Source organism: Cimex lectularius, unplaced genomic scaffold (assembly GCF_000648675.2).
Source record: "Cimex lectularius strain Harlan isolate CLEC.00 unplaced genomic scaffold, Clec_2.1 scaffold314, whole genome shotgun sequence".
Taxonomy (NCBI): domain Eukaryota; kingdom Metazoa; phylum Arthropoda; class Insecta; order Hemiptera; family Cimicidae; genus Cimex; species Cimex lectularius.
The window spans coordinates 446,398-462,245 of NW_019392997.1; the positions used below are offsets into that span (position 1 = coordinate 446,398).

General features: G+C 37.8%; 1 non-coding gene across 1 annotated transcript; it reads left to right on the plus strand.

The window, feature by feature from the left end:
- The first annotated feature begins 2,369 nt into the window (after positions 1-2,369).
- On the plus strand, positions 2,370-2,443 carry Trnan-guu. The gene has a single exon. It is a non-coding gene; the product is annotated as a tRNA-Asn (tRNA).
- The last annotated feature ends 13,405 nt before the right edge of the window (positions 2,444-15,848 follow it).

Consider the following 15,848-nt stretch of genomic DNA (forward strand, 5'->3'; position numbering starts at 1 on the left):
CTTGCATTTTACTGCTAACCGTTCCAACATCAATCGAATCCAATCCCTTCAATCTAAAATCCTCAGAACAATAGTCAACGCCCCTTTCTATGCATCCAATTACACCATCAGTAACAACCTAAAGCCCCTCTTGTTAACGAGCTAGCTCAATCCCGCTACAAAACGTTCCATCACCGACCATCATCCGAACCCTTTCATCAAAAACCTGTCATCCACCACATTACCTTATAATCCCAACAGAAGACTGACGCATCGGTGGCCCCTCGACAACCTGATCACTTGACATCGCTCTCCTAGGACGGAGTCCATCTCAATCATCGTATTGATGTACTAACGGCTACCATCACTGGGATGGTAGCTGTTCATGCTTTCATGCCACTGTTATTATTGTTTTATGTAAATATTATACGTTTTACTTGTTGCGTCGGAGAAAGCAGTTGTAAAAAAAATAATAAAAGAATGAGGCAATCAAAGAGAAGGTTATGTGGGAGCCATAATATAATGAACAGCTACCATCACTGGATGGTAGCTGTTCATGCTTTCATGCCACTGTTATTATTGTTTTGTGTAAATATTACCTGTTTTACTTGTTGCGGCGGAGAAAGCAGTTGTAAAATAAATAAATAAAAGAATGAGGCAATCAAAGAGAAGGTTATGTGGGAGCCATAACATAATGAACAACTACCATCACTGACTGGATGGTAGCTGTTCATGCTTTCATGCCACTGTAATTATTGTTTTATGTAAATATTATATTTTTTACTTTTTGCGTCGGAGAAAGTAGTTGTAAAATAAATAAATAAAAGAATGAGGCAATCGAAGAGAAGGTTATGTGGTAGCCATAACATAATCAAGAGCTACCATCACTGGATGGTAGCTGTTCATGCTTTCATGCCACTGTTATTATTGTCTTATGTAAGTATTATATTTTTTACTTGTTGCGTCAGAGAAAGCAGTTGTAAAAAAATAAAATAAAGGAATGAGTCTATCAAAGAGAAGGTTATGTGGGACCCATAACATAATGAAGTCTTGACATTTCTGTCAATGAATATGTACTGTGAGAGGTAGTTTTTTTTCAACAAACGTAGTCGGTATTATTGTACATCTGTAAATTTCCTGAATAAAGGCAAAAGTTGGTCGTACAGTAAGGATTCTGTCACGTGTGGGTGTTTGTGTGGCGCCCTTTACAGTATTATAATCGATTGTTTTCTTATGTCAGCTATTAACAATTCATTAGGAATTTATGTAAAATCAATTGAAACGGGAATTATCAATTGTTTGGATCACTGCTAGAACAGACAGGTCCAGTCGAATTTGTTGGCAGTTCTAGAAAGACCGAAACGTGTAAAGACCAGCCCGAACCGAGATTGTACTGACATTGAACCCGCGGAGGCCGTTTGACATTATCTAGAAATAGAACGCGGTCTCGAAATGGTCCAAAAGAACGCGAAGCCCTCGGATTCCAGGCCCGGTCCTCGGCAAACGTCTTTTTGAAAAAAAAACCCTCTCCCTCTAAGTCTTTGATTTTTGGAAAGGCTTCTTGAGAAGTGTGCCAGCGGTTGTGAGTTCTCAGGACTTCGGCACCTTACCACAATCAAGATAACTAAGGTCAGTTCTATGATGAAGCAATTTTCGGCCCAGACCGCAAAAAGGAATTGTACCGAAGGACCGTTATATCATTTAAATAAACCGGACGTATCACCAAAACATCACTGCTGGTACTCCTAGTTGGTACACCTTGGCTTAATACTTGAAAAATTGAAATAAATACTAAAATATAAAATAATGTTTGACTGTTGCAACTTGTCAAATGTTTTATCGTTGTATTAGGTCAGTCCGCCATACGTGAACGGATGTTTTGAGATTTTCATCTGTTAAGTGCGGTAACACATTTAGGAAGGTTATTGTTAGGCGATAAATATCATTTTCAGTAATTTTTTTTGCCAAAGGAAATAAAAAAGTTTTTTTTAATCAATTTCATTTAGTGGTTTATTGACCAAATTACTTGTTTCAATTACGTAATCTTTTTATGTAAGGTTTTGGTTGAAATGAAAAAGTTAGTGCCACGAGCGGGATTCGAACCCACGACCTTCGGCTAAATACGCCGCTGCTCTAACCACTTGAGCTATCGTGACCAAAACCTTACATACAAATATTAAGTAATTGAAAGAAGAAATTTGGCCAATAGACCACTAAATATAATAGATTTAATAAGTAAAACGAAGTACATCTTCACTAAAGCTCTCCGTGGCCACTTCATATGTCGCCGAGTATCGAATCCTGATTACACATTTGAAAAAATGGCAAAAAGACATAAATTTCGAACGGTTGTAGGTTGAGATGGGAAGTTAGTGACCGAGTGGATCGAAGTCACGATAGCTCAAGTGGCTAGAGCAGCGGCATGTTTAGCCGAAGGTCGTGGGTTCGAATCCCGCTCGTGACAATAACTTTTTCATTTCAATCAAAACCTTACATAAAAAGATTAAGTAATTAAAAGAAGTATTTTCTTAAGTTATTTTATTTGTACTCTATACACATTAGCACAAATTAGAAATGTGATCGCAAACTGCTTGGAAGAACCCCACAGTACCTTATGTCTAAAGTAGTCGCAGTAATTTGTTAAAACCCAAATTTCATAATTTATAAATTTTTAAATGTATATAATTATTTTTTTAGTAAATTTTTGAGAAATTATTGAAATATGAGTGCCTACACGAATATATGTTAATTGTTTTGACACAGCTACAGTTAACAATATTTCTGTAAAGGTGAATAAAACAAGGTAGAAAATATGGAAAACCTTTCCAGTTAGTTAAATTAACTTCAATGAAGTATTTAACAAACTTTTTGTCCAATTCCTTCCTATCCCTCAGTCATTGTATTGAGGAATAGGAATGATGTTAAAAAAATCTCCTTATTTTAAGCCCCTTTTTTAAAAATCTTGTATTGCAAGTCCGCCTGTAAAAAGGCTCCAAAGGTACAGGTAAGGTGAAGTGCAAAACGTGTTGATGATCTTACAAATGTAGGGCAAGGTTTGTAGTTTCTACTTTAAAAAAAATTATTTCCTATGTTAACATAGTAATTAGCAGTTTACCGAATTTCAAGAACTATTATTTTTCAAAATTTACTTGGATCGTAAGTTGAAGGACTTTCTTCGTTTCAAACAGGCAACTCAGATTGAAAAAACTTTGATTTTTATTAGATATCGTCAATTTTTAAAATTAAAAGACAGTCACAGTTTAAAAGGAAGAAGCTATTCTGAGCCAGACATTTTTAAAGGGCGTTTGGGAATGTTCTTTTCTTAGATGGATGCTTTAGAACAAGGTTATATCTGTTATAAGTTGGCCTCAGTCAGGTATTTGGCCGTCGTTGTGGAGACACTGGAAGCGCTGAAAGTAATCAAAAATCGTGAAATAACGAAACTTTCATCGTCACCTCTGGCACGAATCATGCCTGTTTAACATCTTTGCATTCCTTGGAAAAGATTTATAGAAAAACCTGAGAAATTTATTCCGATTCATCGAGAACAGCCGTTCCAACTCTCCTAGGCTGTTAGGACCTCAATCAGGTAGTCATCCACAATACAAATTCTATGGGCTTGGCATTATCCTGCATTAGCAAGTATATTTACCGATGTAGGGGGAATGGCACGTGGCTGGCTCTTCGATCATGTCTTGTAAGTACCTCTGTGAAGTTAGAAACCGTCCTTAGAACCAATACAGTGCGGTCGTTCAAGGAAATGCCACCCCACAACAAACAATGACCCACCGTGGAATGCCATCTGAAGAAACATACTGCACTAGGCGTATCTTTTTCCCGAGCGTCTCAATATGAAATTAGCCCATCTAAGGATTTGAGGCCACTTCTCAGCTCATCTCTAAAGAGATCTCGACTCCAATCTTCCGAAGTCCAATTCACATGCAAATTGAAGCCATTTTCTGAGCTGTGGTAAAAGGAAGTACACGAGCAGGGTGCCGCGCTGAGGTTATTTTCATTTCCGAGTTCGCCAAGGACGGAATATTCCGACTACTGTCCTGTGGAGCGGGAGTACCACAGGGCAGTGTTCTCAGACCACTCCTGCATCTCCTCTACACTCCAGACAAACCAACTATCCTTGCATCCTTTGCAGACGACATGTCTCTGATCCCGGTCTGCAATCGCCCCGGAGGAGTTCCGGGAACACGTCCAACGAATAGCTAAATGGAGCAAACTTTGGAGGATTTAAAAATCAATGAAAACAAATGCACCCATGTTGTATTTACCACTCTCAGAAGCAAAATCCTTGGAGCGGCCGTGCCACAGGGCAATGTTCTCGGACCACACCTGTATATCCCCTACACCTCAGAAATCCCAACTACAGGATTTTCAGGACCAAAAACTATTGTAGCTGTAAAAAACTAAGTTAGTACATTACTTTGTTTTGACAGCTCTGGGCTCACGTAACTTTTTGGTTTTTCGCCAAACCATCCAACAGCCTCTGATCCCAGTCTGCAATCGCCCCGGAGGAGTTCCGGGTGAACGTTCAATGAATAACTGAATTGAGCAAACTTTGTAGGGTTTAAATTCAATGAAAACAAATGCACCCATGTTACATTTATCCTCAGAAGCAAAACCCATCACAGGATATTTCTTAACCACATTCCTATCCCTAAAACGACTACGACACAAGTTGCATTGTATTTATATAAAATCACGCGACTAGGTAAGACCAATGATATGGGGGATTTCATTACAACATTTGTGGCGTCTATTGTGAGCCATCTTTTTTTCTAATGTAGTTGTGAAGTATACAAACAGCTCTAATAATGTCATTGATATATCTTTTTTCAGGTTTCAGCATCGCATAGGATTGTTGAGTACTTGGGATTTTTCTGCCAACATGCCAAAAGTGCATTAAGTTGTTTTTCATCCGCGGCTTAATCAGTGATTGTATGGATGTACCCATTCTTTTTTTCGCCTACTTTTCATTTGAAGGTACCATGACATTGTCCTCCTCATCACTTGAACCACATTATACGACCTTTAAATGACCGTTTATATGGTGAGTAGACTGAACAAAAATCTACCCGTGTATGGATACCACACCTTTAGGTCGAGTTGAGGTTGGCTTGCAGTCGCATCGCATTCACGTTGGGTCCACCGCAATTCATTCCGTGTATGGTGGGCCTAAGTAGCGTTCAGTTGTGAAACTTAATTGTGCCTGGTATCAATATTTTGGCCCTTAGCTAAATTAATTCAATATGTTGTAACACTCAGCGGTACATATACTAAATTGGTTTAATTTGAACTAAATTGAGTGGCGTCTTAAATTTGTCCGAAGGTGTATTTCATCAAAACAGAGCTTTAGTGTAAAATCCTGTATGTTGCTTAAAATGACTTAAGACTAAAAGCTGTACAGGATATGAATGAGGTAACATGTCATTGACCTAAAGGATTTATATTGATTTAGACTTAAATTTATTAAACTCGTTCACAAAGGAATGGAAATAAGCTACAAATTACGTCAAATAGAGTATGTAAAGTCCTTCGACTATGAATGAGAGTGTAAGTGGCTTCCTGTGTACTCCAGCTTCGTCTGTATATGGACTGTCCGGCAACATGCTGAGCGGTTTTATTTCCTACGAGTTGTTTCGCCCGCCTTGCAGCACGCAACGCAGTTGTACTGATTTCTCTGTCTGATTCGCTGACGGTTCTATTTTTCATTTACGCCTTATCGCCGTCCAGGATGAATCGTGATCACTGCCTTTCCGTTCCCTCGGGACCAACGTGACGGAGAACCCAAAACAACTCTCCTCCGGGTTCGATTTACCTACGATCTTCAAATTCAAACCCAACCTATTTTCGTCGCTTTTGGGAAAACTACGCAATCAATACTGTTTTTATTATTGATTATTATGTGGGACAATATTTATCATTTAGAAATATCCTGAGGGGAGCCAGTAACCATTGTTGAATAGTTTCTGAAAAGTTATTTATGGAGATATACATAAGTAGGTCCCGGGGCTAACTTCGCTTCAATCGCCTTACTAGGTTGGACATGGATTTGGCTAATGTGCTAGGCTGTGAGCGTAGTTTTTCATGGAATGTGGACAATTTGGTGGGGATTAATTTATGTACGAGGTTTATTTTGTGGTCGTTGTGAAGGGTGGTATTGGAGACATACTATAGTAAGTAGCGTTCACTTTGGATTGGACAGACTTAATTCGTTTGGTATTGTAGTACTAGAACAATACTATTATGAATCAATTGCCCTCATTTTTATGAATTACCAATAAGCAAATATAATGATTTTTATCATTTCGATTATTTCTGAATTCATTTACAAATATAATAAGACTGAAAAGGAGGAGGCTCCGAAAGCGATATGGGAAAAATAAAAATAGAGGTTTTCAAAAATGTTGAGACTATAGTTCTTTAAAGCAAACTATTACATGTGATCCAGCCCGTAAAATAAAAACTAAATGAATATAAAATAATATTAATATAGTGATACATTGGGTTGTCACCCAAGAAACTCCAGTTGTTGTAATATTTTTAATAGATTCACTAATTTCGTGGTCTGCTTGACCAATTAATATATGACAATTAATTAAGGTTTTTAGTTGAGGTAAAAAAGTCAATGGCACGAGCGGGATTAGTGAATTTAATGATTCACTAAAGCTCTCCGTGACATTTCATTTGTCGTCGAGAATGCAATCCGATTACACGACATTTGAAAAATGCCAAAAAGGAGGAAAAATTAAAAAAGGTGGGGTTGAGATGGGAAGTTAGTGTCCGAGTGGATCGAGGTCACGATAGCTCAAGTGGTAGAGCATCGGCGTATCTAGCCGAAGATCGTGGGTTCGAATCCCGCTCGTGCCATTGACTTTTTTATCTCAACTAAAAACCTTAATTAATTGTAATTATTAATGGATATGATTAACTAATTAATTATATTTTATTAATGTTGAAGAGGGCGCAGTCACCAATCATTACTGTTGGCTACACTGGGCAACTTCTCATTCTTCTCGTTAAGAGGCTCGTCGGTATCGCTGTAACCAGACAACTTGAAATGCGCCAACTTGATATTAAGTTTGTGTATCCCAACAGAAAGCTTGCAAACCTCTGGAATGGAATTATCCGACTGTTTGAAAGAATTTTTGAAAGAGGTCTCTTGCACAGATAAAACAGAGATAAAAAATAAAACAGGGGGACAAAGTATGTTTACTGAAGAAATCCTTTACAAATTAAAAATGTCAGGAAGATAATGTTTGTAGACTTTTGAAGATCGATTTGATACCTTTCAGACAGAACCGTGTTTATATTACTAGTAATCTTAAAAAAAATCAATTATTTGGGGATGCACGTTGACGACATTTTCAAATAGCAAAGATCGCCTGGAGCATATCGTCCGATCCTGCGAGAATTAAAGAATTTGAAAACATATTGTCTGGATCTACACGTGCACGATGGAATAATAATTAGCCAAGAAAATTTTGCAGTAAAGAACTGAAAAGATGGATGATTGCCGGGCAACTTCTACTCCGATGGTAACAAAACAAATACTGAAGAAAAAAGAACAGCCCAATGACGAACTAGTGAGGAAATTTTCTTACCAGTCCCTCTTCGGTTATTTTATGTACTTACAACGGGAACACGTACTGACAACATAGAAAAAAGATAGTTCTTACTCAGAATTGGTATAGTTGTTTCTAACTTACAGAAACTGTGAGGAAGAACTCTTGTAAAGAGATTGAACAACGTCTCACCCCATCTTTAACATTTCTATTAACTCGTCCTTACATTACTTTTTCGTGGAATTACCTCAACCAGTTCAATTCTAACTATACTGAGGTCCGCTGTCATGCTGCCAAGACAATACTGAGGTATTTGAAAGGTTCGTTGATTAATAGGTACAAAACCCCACACAAAAGACGCACTTCAAAAACTAACTGGATATTGTTATGCAGATTGGGCTAACTGTACGATGATTATTTAAGATAGCAGGTAGTACACTGGATTTTTTTTCCAGCAGGAAGGCCAGTGAGTCGGAAAGCGAAGAACAGAAGACGGTAGCGTTAGCGAATTTAAGGAATTTCTATCAGAATCAGAACTAGGCCATGCTCAAGCAAATGCGCTTTACCGATAGTCAGACTGCATTGAAGCTATGCAGCAATGAATCAATGCTTGAACGAAATATATCGCCACAAAGTATCACTTTAAAAGGCGGTTACTCAATGAAGGTTTCGCTGACATACTTATCGACCAAGGAGGGTCCGAAGGCCTGCATGGTGCTGAGACAGAAATCGGTACCTATCGACCGATAAAATGTTGGCAGATCCAAACCACTTTCCCAAAAGGAAGCATAACTTCTGCTCTGAAGAAATAAGAATGGTAAAAGCTCGTACATCGTCGACTTCGAGGTGGAATGTTGAAGAGGCCAATGTGATCAGCGCCGTGGGCTACACTGTGCCACATCGTAGGCTCTAATATAAATATAATATAAAGCGTGATTCTAGTTGTGACTTTCTCTGCCCACGTTCATTGTATTTGTAATGTGTAAATGTTAACATTGAATATATTCAGTTTAGATTACTTCGGAGTGTGTTTAACTTTTAAAATCAAATATCAGCAAGTTATGGGCACAGTTGAAGTTTAGTTATTGATTTAATTGAAATAGTTACTGATCGGAATATGAGTTCAATAACTGGATTGAGGTTAGAAATGTTCGGTAGACCGATTACGATATTTGGAAAATTCAAATAGAGGTTTAAATACGATGAATGGGATTACGTTACTGGATATCGTTAAGTTCCTGTCGTTTCAGTCCCGTGTAGGGGTTCCATATAAGTCTTTATCGACAAAAATGCGTAGATATTCTACTATGTATGCAGTCTGATTGAAATGTCGGACGGCGGAGAGTAAAGGCTGCGTGGAAACATATATTTTGATTAATTTTTATCTCCATCTTATGATCCATTGCTGTTTCGGTTTCGTTTTCGAATAAAGGATAAGTGTGTCGTCTGCAAATATAGCAAGGAATGTGTCAGGATTTAGAAGTATATCGGCAGTGTATACTGCACATAGAAGAAGACCTAGGATGCTTCCTTGCGGTACTCCAGCTCCAACAAGGAAGAAAGAGGAAAGATCTGCACCGGTTGAGAGGAGAAGAACGTTTAACATGGAGAGAAGCTCCGAGTACCAGACTCGAATGAAGGCACATCGGGAAGCTTCAAGAAGCCTCAAGAGCTTGAAATGACAATCAGATATTTTTTTTAATTCAATGTCACCGTTACAAAAATGACGCACAAACCTATTCATTGTTAACAAGTAAGTTTTAAAAGCCCAAACCAGAGCCTCATCTCGTGAAGTAAGTTTTAATGCACAAATTCATCACTCAAATTTATAGGTTTGTAATAAAGCCTGTAATGAAACCTTGGACAGATGGCGTTTAGATAGTCGTTGTACAAGCCATGTTGAACAAAAATCCTCTTTCGAAAATTTAACTCCATACAATAATTCTTTAGATCTAGCAAATTATTCTTCAACTGGTCATATAAGGAAAAGGCGGTGTTAAAATTTTTGTAGGAAATAATTTTGGAGAAAAAATTACCCAAAAACGGTTTTACGGAAATCGTCACTATCTTGAAAAAGTTCCAAAAGGTAGTAATGAAATTTCTCGGAGCGTCACAAGTCAGTCTCAGTTACAGTTATGGCATGAAAGAAATGGCCATCTGAATGAAAGAGATTTGAAAGAAATAACAGCCAAGAATTCTATAGCCTGTAAAGCCCACCTTAAGGAAAAATTATCTGTTTTCGAGGTCTAAAAGGAAAAATGTCATCAATTTACCCAAAGAATTCCAGCCATTCTTGGTGGATATCATTCACACAGATATTTGTGGACCTATAGTTCTCTACCCAACGGCGAGGCTAAGTACTTCATCGCCTTTATTGATGACAGTACAAGATATTGTGATAAAATTTCTCCAGACGGACAATGGTTTGGATATTGCAACAAGGATTTCGATGAATGCCTCCTAAAGGAAGGAATAACCAGGAAACAAACAGCTCTTTATTGTCCACAGGAAAACGGGGTCGCCGAACGCCACAACCGGATAATAGAAGGAAATGGAAACCGTAAATATATACAGTTTAGTTTACTTCGGAGTGTGTTTACCTTTTAACACCAAATCTCTACAATTAAAAAGATTTACCGTCTTTTTTTACCCATTTTTGCCAAAAACGAACTGTTTCCCATCAAATTTGAAATGATTTCAACCACGGCATGAAACAAAATAAGAAACGACTTAAATTCACTAATTTCGTGGTCCGCTTAACCAATTAATATATTACGATTAATTAAGGTTTTTAGTTGAGATAAAAAACTCAATGGCACGAGCGGGATGGCAAATGAAAAATGGCAAAAAAGAGGGAAAATTCAAAAGGTGGGGTTGAGATGAGAAGTTGTTGTCCGAGTGCATCGAGGTCACGATAGCTCAAGTGGTAGAGCAGTGGTGTATCTAGCCGAAGATCGTGGGTTCGAATCCCGCTCATGCCATTGACTTTTTTATCTCAACTAAAAACCTTAATTAATCGTAATAAGAAACGACTTTTTTTCTTTCTGATTCATTACTAAATAACTTTTCCTCGGATAAAATTATCCATACTCCTAAAAAACTAGTATGGTAATTTGAATTGAACAAATCAGGAGAATAAGGAAGATTTTATGCTCAAGTCCTCTTAACCAGTTCACGGCGAGTGGAAAAAAGGGTAGTGCACCAGGATGGTTCCTGTCCACCTGCGTCGGCTGTTTTTGATTACATTTTGATTTATTTGGTCAATTTCTTGGTAGGACCTCGATAAAATGATTCTTTCCTCCATCGGTTGAAACGTACCCAAACCACAAAACAACTATAATTGTTTATATATATTTCTTTTATAGCATGTGTCCTTATCGACACCTTTTCAGCGTCGTTGCCACAGATTCCATTATTGGTCTCTTGTTATTATGCACCTAACAAATTGATCATGAAACATGAAAAACCATATCTTGATGTTTCCGCTGCTAACTTCACTCAGCTCAAGCGGGACCCACATTACCTAGCTTTTCAACTTTTCAAGATAAAATGTGCAATAACAGAACACCCAAGGTAGTGTTCTGGATCCAACCCGTTCCGTAATATATGCTGCTAGTATACCTAATCATCCAAATACTTCCATGTTCACATTTGCTGATGACACGGCAATCCTGTCCACTATACGCTGATTCTGACAACGCCGTTCGTCCCTTGCTGTCTTGCCTTGGGTAAAGAAGCCTTGGGCAAAGAAGTGAAGGATAAAAGTAAATGAAAATAAACGCTAGTACTTCAATTTCACATTACGGCAAGCAATCCTTCCTCCTGTGTAACTCAACTGTGTTCCTTTAACTACGACAAACCTTGTTCTCTTAGTACATACATCGACAAACGCCTCACGTGGAATCCCCATAATAGACTTAAACGGTAAGTAGTCAATTGACGATACAAACTTCTTTCTTGGCTCTTAGACAGACGATCCAAACTATCCCTTAACAGCAAAAGTCTAATCTACGACACATTACTGAAACCGACATTGCCTTACTGTATGGAAATATGAGGCGCAGCTAAAGTAAACAACTCCTATCAATCCAAACTTTCCAGTGCAAAACCCTCCATTGTATTACAATAGGTCCTTTCTATGTGCCCAATTGTACCCTTCACCATGATCTCAAAATCCCATATGACAAATCAAGATAAAATAAATTCCACTCCTCACTCACTGGTCGTCCCAATCTCGGTAAACTTTCCTCATCCATACAACCCGATACTCCACACCACCGACTGAAACGCCGATGGCCTTGTGAACTCGATTCGATTGATAGGTAGTGAGTACTAAACCTTAGCCTATATCGGAGTGTCATTACTGAGTAAAATCTCCACTCAGGTACAAGTCAATCACCATTATATTTGCTTGTTGTAGTTAATCCTAAGTTCTAATAAATTCCAAATTAAACGAAAAAACTTGCAAAACCTACTCAGGATTCAAGTTCGCTAACGGTTGGATGGGGTTCCCTTCCCGCGGCCTCTTTAGTAATTTCATCATAGATTTATGTTAAAGCTCGTTTATCGGATAGGGATAACATTTCCAAACCAACCACGAATATAGTTTGTCCATCAAGAAAATAATGGATTAATACTTGAGCAGCTAAAGTTCCGATTGGGCTTAAATTTCATGTGAAACATTTACTTCGCAATAAATTATATATATATACATCTTCCTATCAACTCGGCGTCCCCTCGAAGAAATTTTACATTTAAACCGGCGTCCAGACGCCGATTCGCCGGGCAAGTGCTTTCAGCTCATCATCATCAGAACAACACATGTACCAATTTTCGAGTGGACGTCCAGATTGCGCTTTGTCCAATATTTGAATATTGATAGTTCACGCAAATTCAGACTGAACGCCACAAATAGAGATAATTAAACTAACCATCCTTTAGTTACAATATATATGTGCATATATATATTTTTTTTTACGAGGGTGCAGGACCGCTGGATTCGAACCCGGGACCTTTACCTTACAGTGATGAGCGCCGTGTCAACGCCTAAACCGTTGCGGCCACCTAATTAAAGATATTGTTGGATAATCATTAAGTTTCTCTTGGTAATTAATAAATATTATGGATTAAAATAATTGTGAAATAACAAAAATAATGATATATACAAACGTATAAACTAATTATTCTTTTAATGTAAAGTTTTTGGCCGAGATGAAAAACTAGTGTCACGAGCGGGATTCGAACCCACGACCTTCGGCTCAATACGCCGATCCTCTAACCACTTGACCTATCGTGACTTCGATCCCCTCGGACTCCAACTTTTAATCTCAACCTACAACCATTCGATTTTTCCCTCTTTTTTGCAGGATTAAGTAATCAGGATTAAATTCTCAGCGACTTCTGCAGTGTTCCCGGGAAGCTGTTAGTGAAGTAATTACTTATTTTAATTATTAAAGTAATCCATATTTGTTTTGTGGATCCAAACAGTATGAACTAACTTTGATTATAATAATTTATGCATGATTACAATTTATATTTTTCGAGTTTCGCTTGGTTAAAGATGATGATTTTTCTCATGTAGCTACTGCAATAGATTAAATTGTATTTCTTATTGACAAAAACTTGACACGAGGTCGGTCTTCCGTAAACTATTGGTATTCGGCACAAAGGCTCTACATTTAAGGTGTATTTAAACTGTTTTTGTTAATCGTGTTGAAATATGTTATTAGCCACTCCTTTTGCGGGTTAATTATCTGTGTTTGGATGAAGAGAGGCTTAAAGGTCAAGAGGAAAGTCAGATAGACGGCCGGCAGGTGTACGGGCGGTGACCTTTCAGCTCCTGAAGTAGCGGATCCGAATCGCGAAATTCACCGATTATCTTAATTTCATACTGCGAGCGGATTGCATTATCCGATCGGGCGGGCTTCGAGAGGCCGTATTTGGCGTATGGCGTATGGACGAAGCGTTCCGACCGCAACTGGAAAGCTGTCTGCTTAGAGACCAGTCTCTTTGAAAAGAGGCGACGTTAACCGGCAATAAAATCATGAAAGGCCCCAAAACCAGTTTGTCCTAAACCGAAAGGTTGGCAATTAGAATCGACCGAACAGCGAGGAAATTGAAAATCGCTCCTATTTATGATCAGAGAGTTGCACAAATTGGATTAACTTAATAAGCATTTCATTAAGCACTGAAAAGCACCTTGGGGGTTCCGTTTTGAACATATCTCGGACCCAATTTTCGAATCGATTTCATTCAAGATACCGAATTTCAAGGCAGTCCGTGTTCAATTAATCATTCAGCCGCGTAGTACAACTTTCACGTGACTTTATAAAAACTATAAATTCACAATGAAAAAAAAATCGGCTTACTTATTCTGCAACTGTACTTTGGTAGATTTCGATCCTTTCAACCTGCCTTTTGCTATTTTGGACTGTTCTGAATCCTGAGAAGAAACGCGTTTGACGGACAAAATAGGATACACAAAATGAAATGAACGGAAAAGATCGAACTACAGCTTCATTACGTCGCAAAACCTACTAGAAAAATAAGTTGTTTTGACCTGTTACGCCGACAGGCAAATCCAAATTCCATTTCGACATGGAAAAAAGGTACATACATAGTGACATTCAAATGGAGGAACAGCAGTAAGTAACAATATGTAAAACATACAATATCATACATCAAAGTAAAAATTTTAAATTATTATATTTTTATCCATTCAAGATGTTTTTACCCTTCCATATTTAATTGGAGCTGGTATGCATTGTGCATATTATTCTACGTTTGTAAAATGGTTCATAACGCTCAAAAAAATTGTCTATGAATTTTGTCTCTCTTTCCGGCTGGTTCGACTTTCGCCATTTGGGACGGCATTGCTTTAAATTTGTTTATGGCTCCGAAACTGGCGATTTACGAGAAACCGATCTGGAACGCCGTTCTTCCACCATCGTTACCCGATGGTATTTAAAGGATAGATTTATGGAATAACCGAATATGGATTTATGCGCTCTATTCACTGAATACAATCGATTCTGGATAATTTGGGAAAAAAAGAACGCAGACGTGCATTATTTCAAGGTTGACAAAACAAATGTATCCTTAAAATTTAATAAATCCTCAGTAAATTAAGGTTGATATAAAGGGTTGTTAACTCCCACTGTTAACACGTCCCAGAACATTCTTTTGGTAACTTGGTGCTTCAAATTCCAAAAGTTTTAATTTTTAATATAAAATTAAAAAAGCATGAGAGTTTTTATAGAGAGTTCTGTTTTGTAGGCCTTATTATTTGAGGAGATTGTTTCACTCTTTAACTATGTTTCGCCGATCCTAGGACATTTTCAAGTCGTTTTAATTTTTCAGCGTTACATGAACATTTTTAAAAAAAATTGATTTTAACCAAAAATGCCAAAGCCAAAAAAATGTCATCTATAAAAAAGAAAAAAAAAGACAACAATAACGAAGATAACGTTTTTTTGATAAATTTATGGACATTGGAGATCAGGAACAAACAAACTATTTCAAATAATTGAAAGCGTTTTTTTTATCTTCAATCGTTTGCCAAAAACTATATTAATAAAATAATTTTTAAAAAGAAAAAGGTTTATGAATATAATAAAATTATTCAAATAAGGAAACGAGGAAGGAAAAAACCTAACCACAGTAAAGCGAAAATGGTCACGCTATAAAATTAATTCTAATACCAGGGTTGGTCTGCGAGGCGGTGAACACACGCACCGGCATTGGGTCACTTGTTGGGTCCGTCTTCACTCGTCGCCATCTTCAGTGAGGATCGTTGAATATTCCCTACTGAAGATGGCGCAATGCCGAAACAAGTTTGAGAAGCTGAGTTCGAGTTCGATTGAAGACCAAATAACGTTTCAGCATGAACAAAATTAGTGTAAATAATATTAAATCCATTATATTTCGTGCTCTGATTGACCAAATAACTTCTTTCAATTAATTAATCTTTATGTAAGGCGTTGGTTGAAATGAAAAAGCTAGTGTCACGAGCGGGATTCGAACCCACGACCTTCGGCTCTAAACACTTGAGCTATCGTGACTTCGATCCACTCGGACACTAACTTCCCATCTCAACCTCACCTTTTGAATTTTGTCGCCGAGAATCGAATCCTGATTACACGACATTTGAAAAATGGCAAAAAGGAGGAAAAATTCGAAAGGTAGGTTGAGATGGGGAATTGGTTTCCGAGTGGATCGAAGTCACGATAGTTCAAGTGGTAGAGCAGCGACGTATTGAGCCGAATGTCGTGGGTTCGAATCCCGCTCGTGACA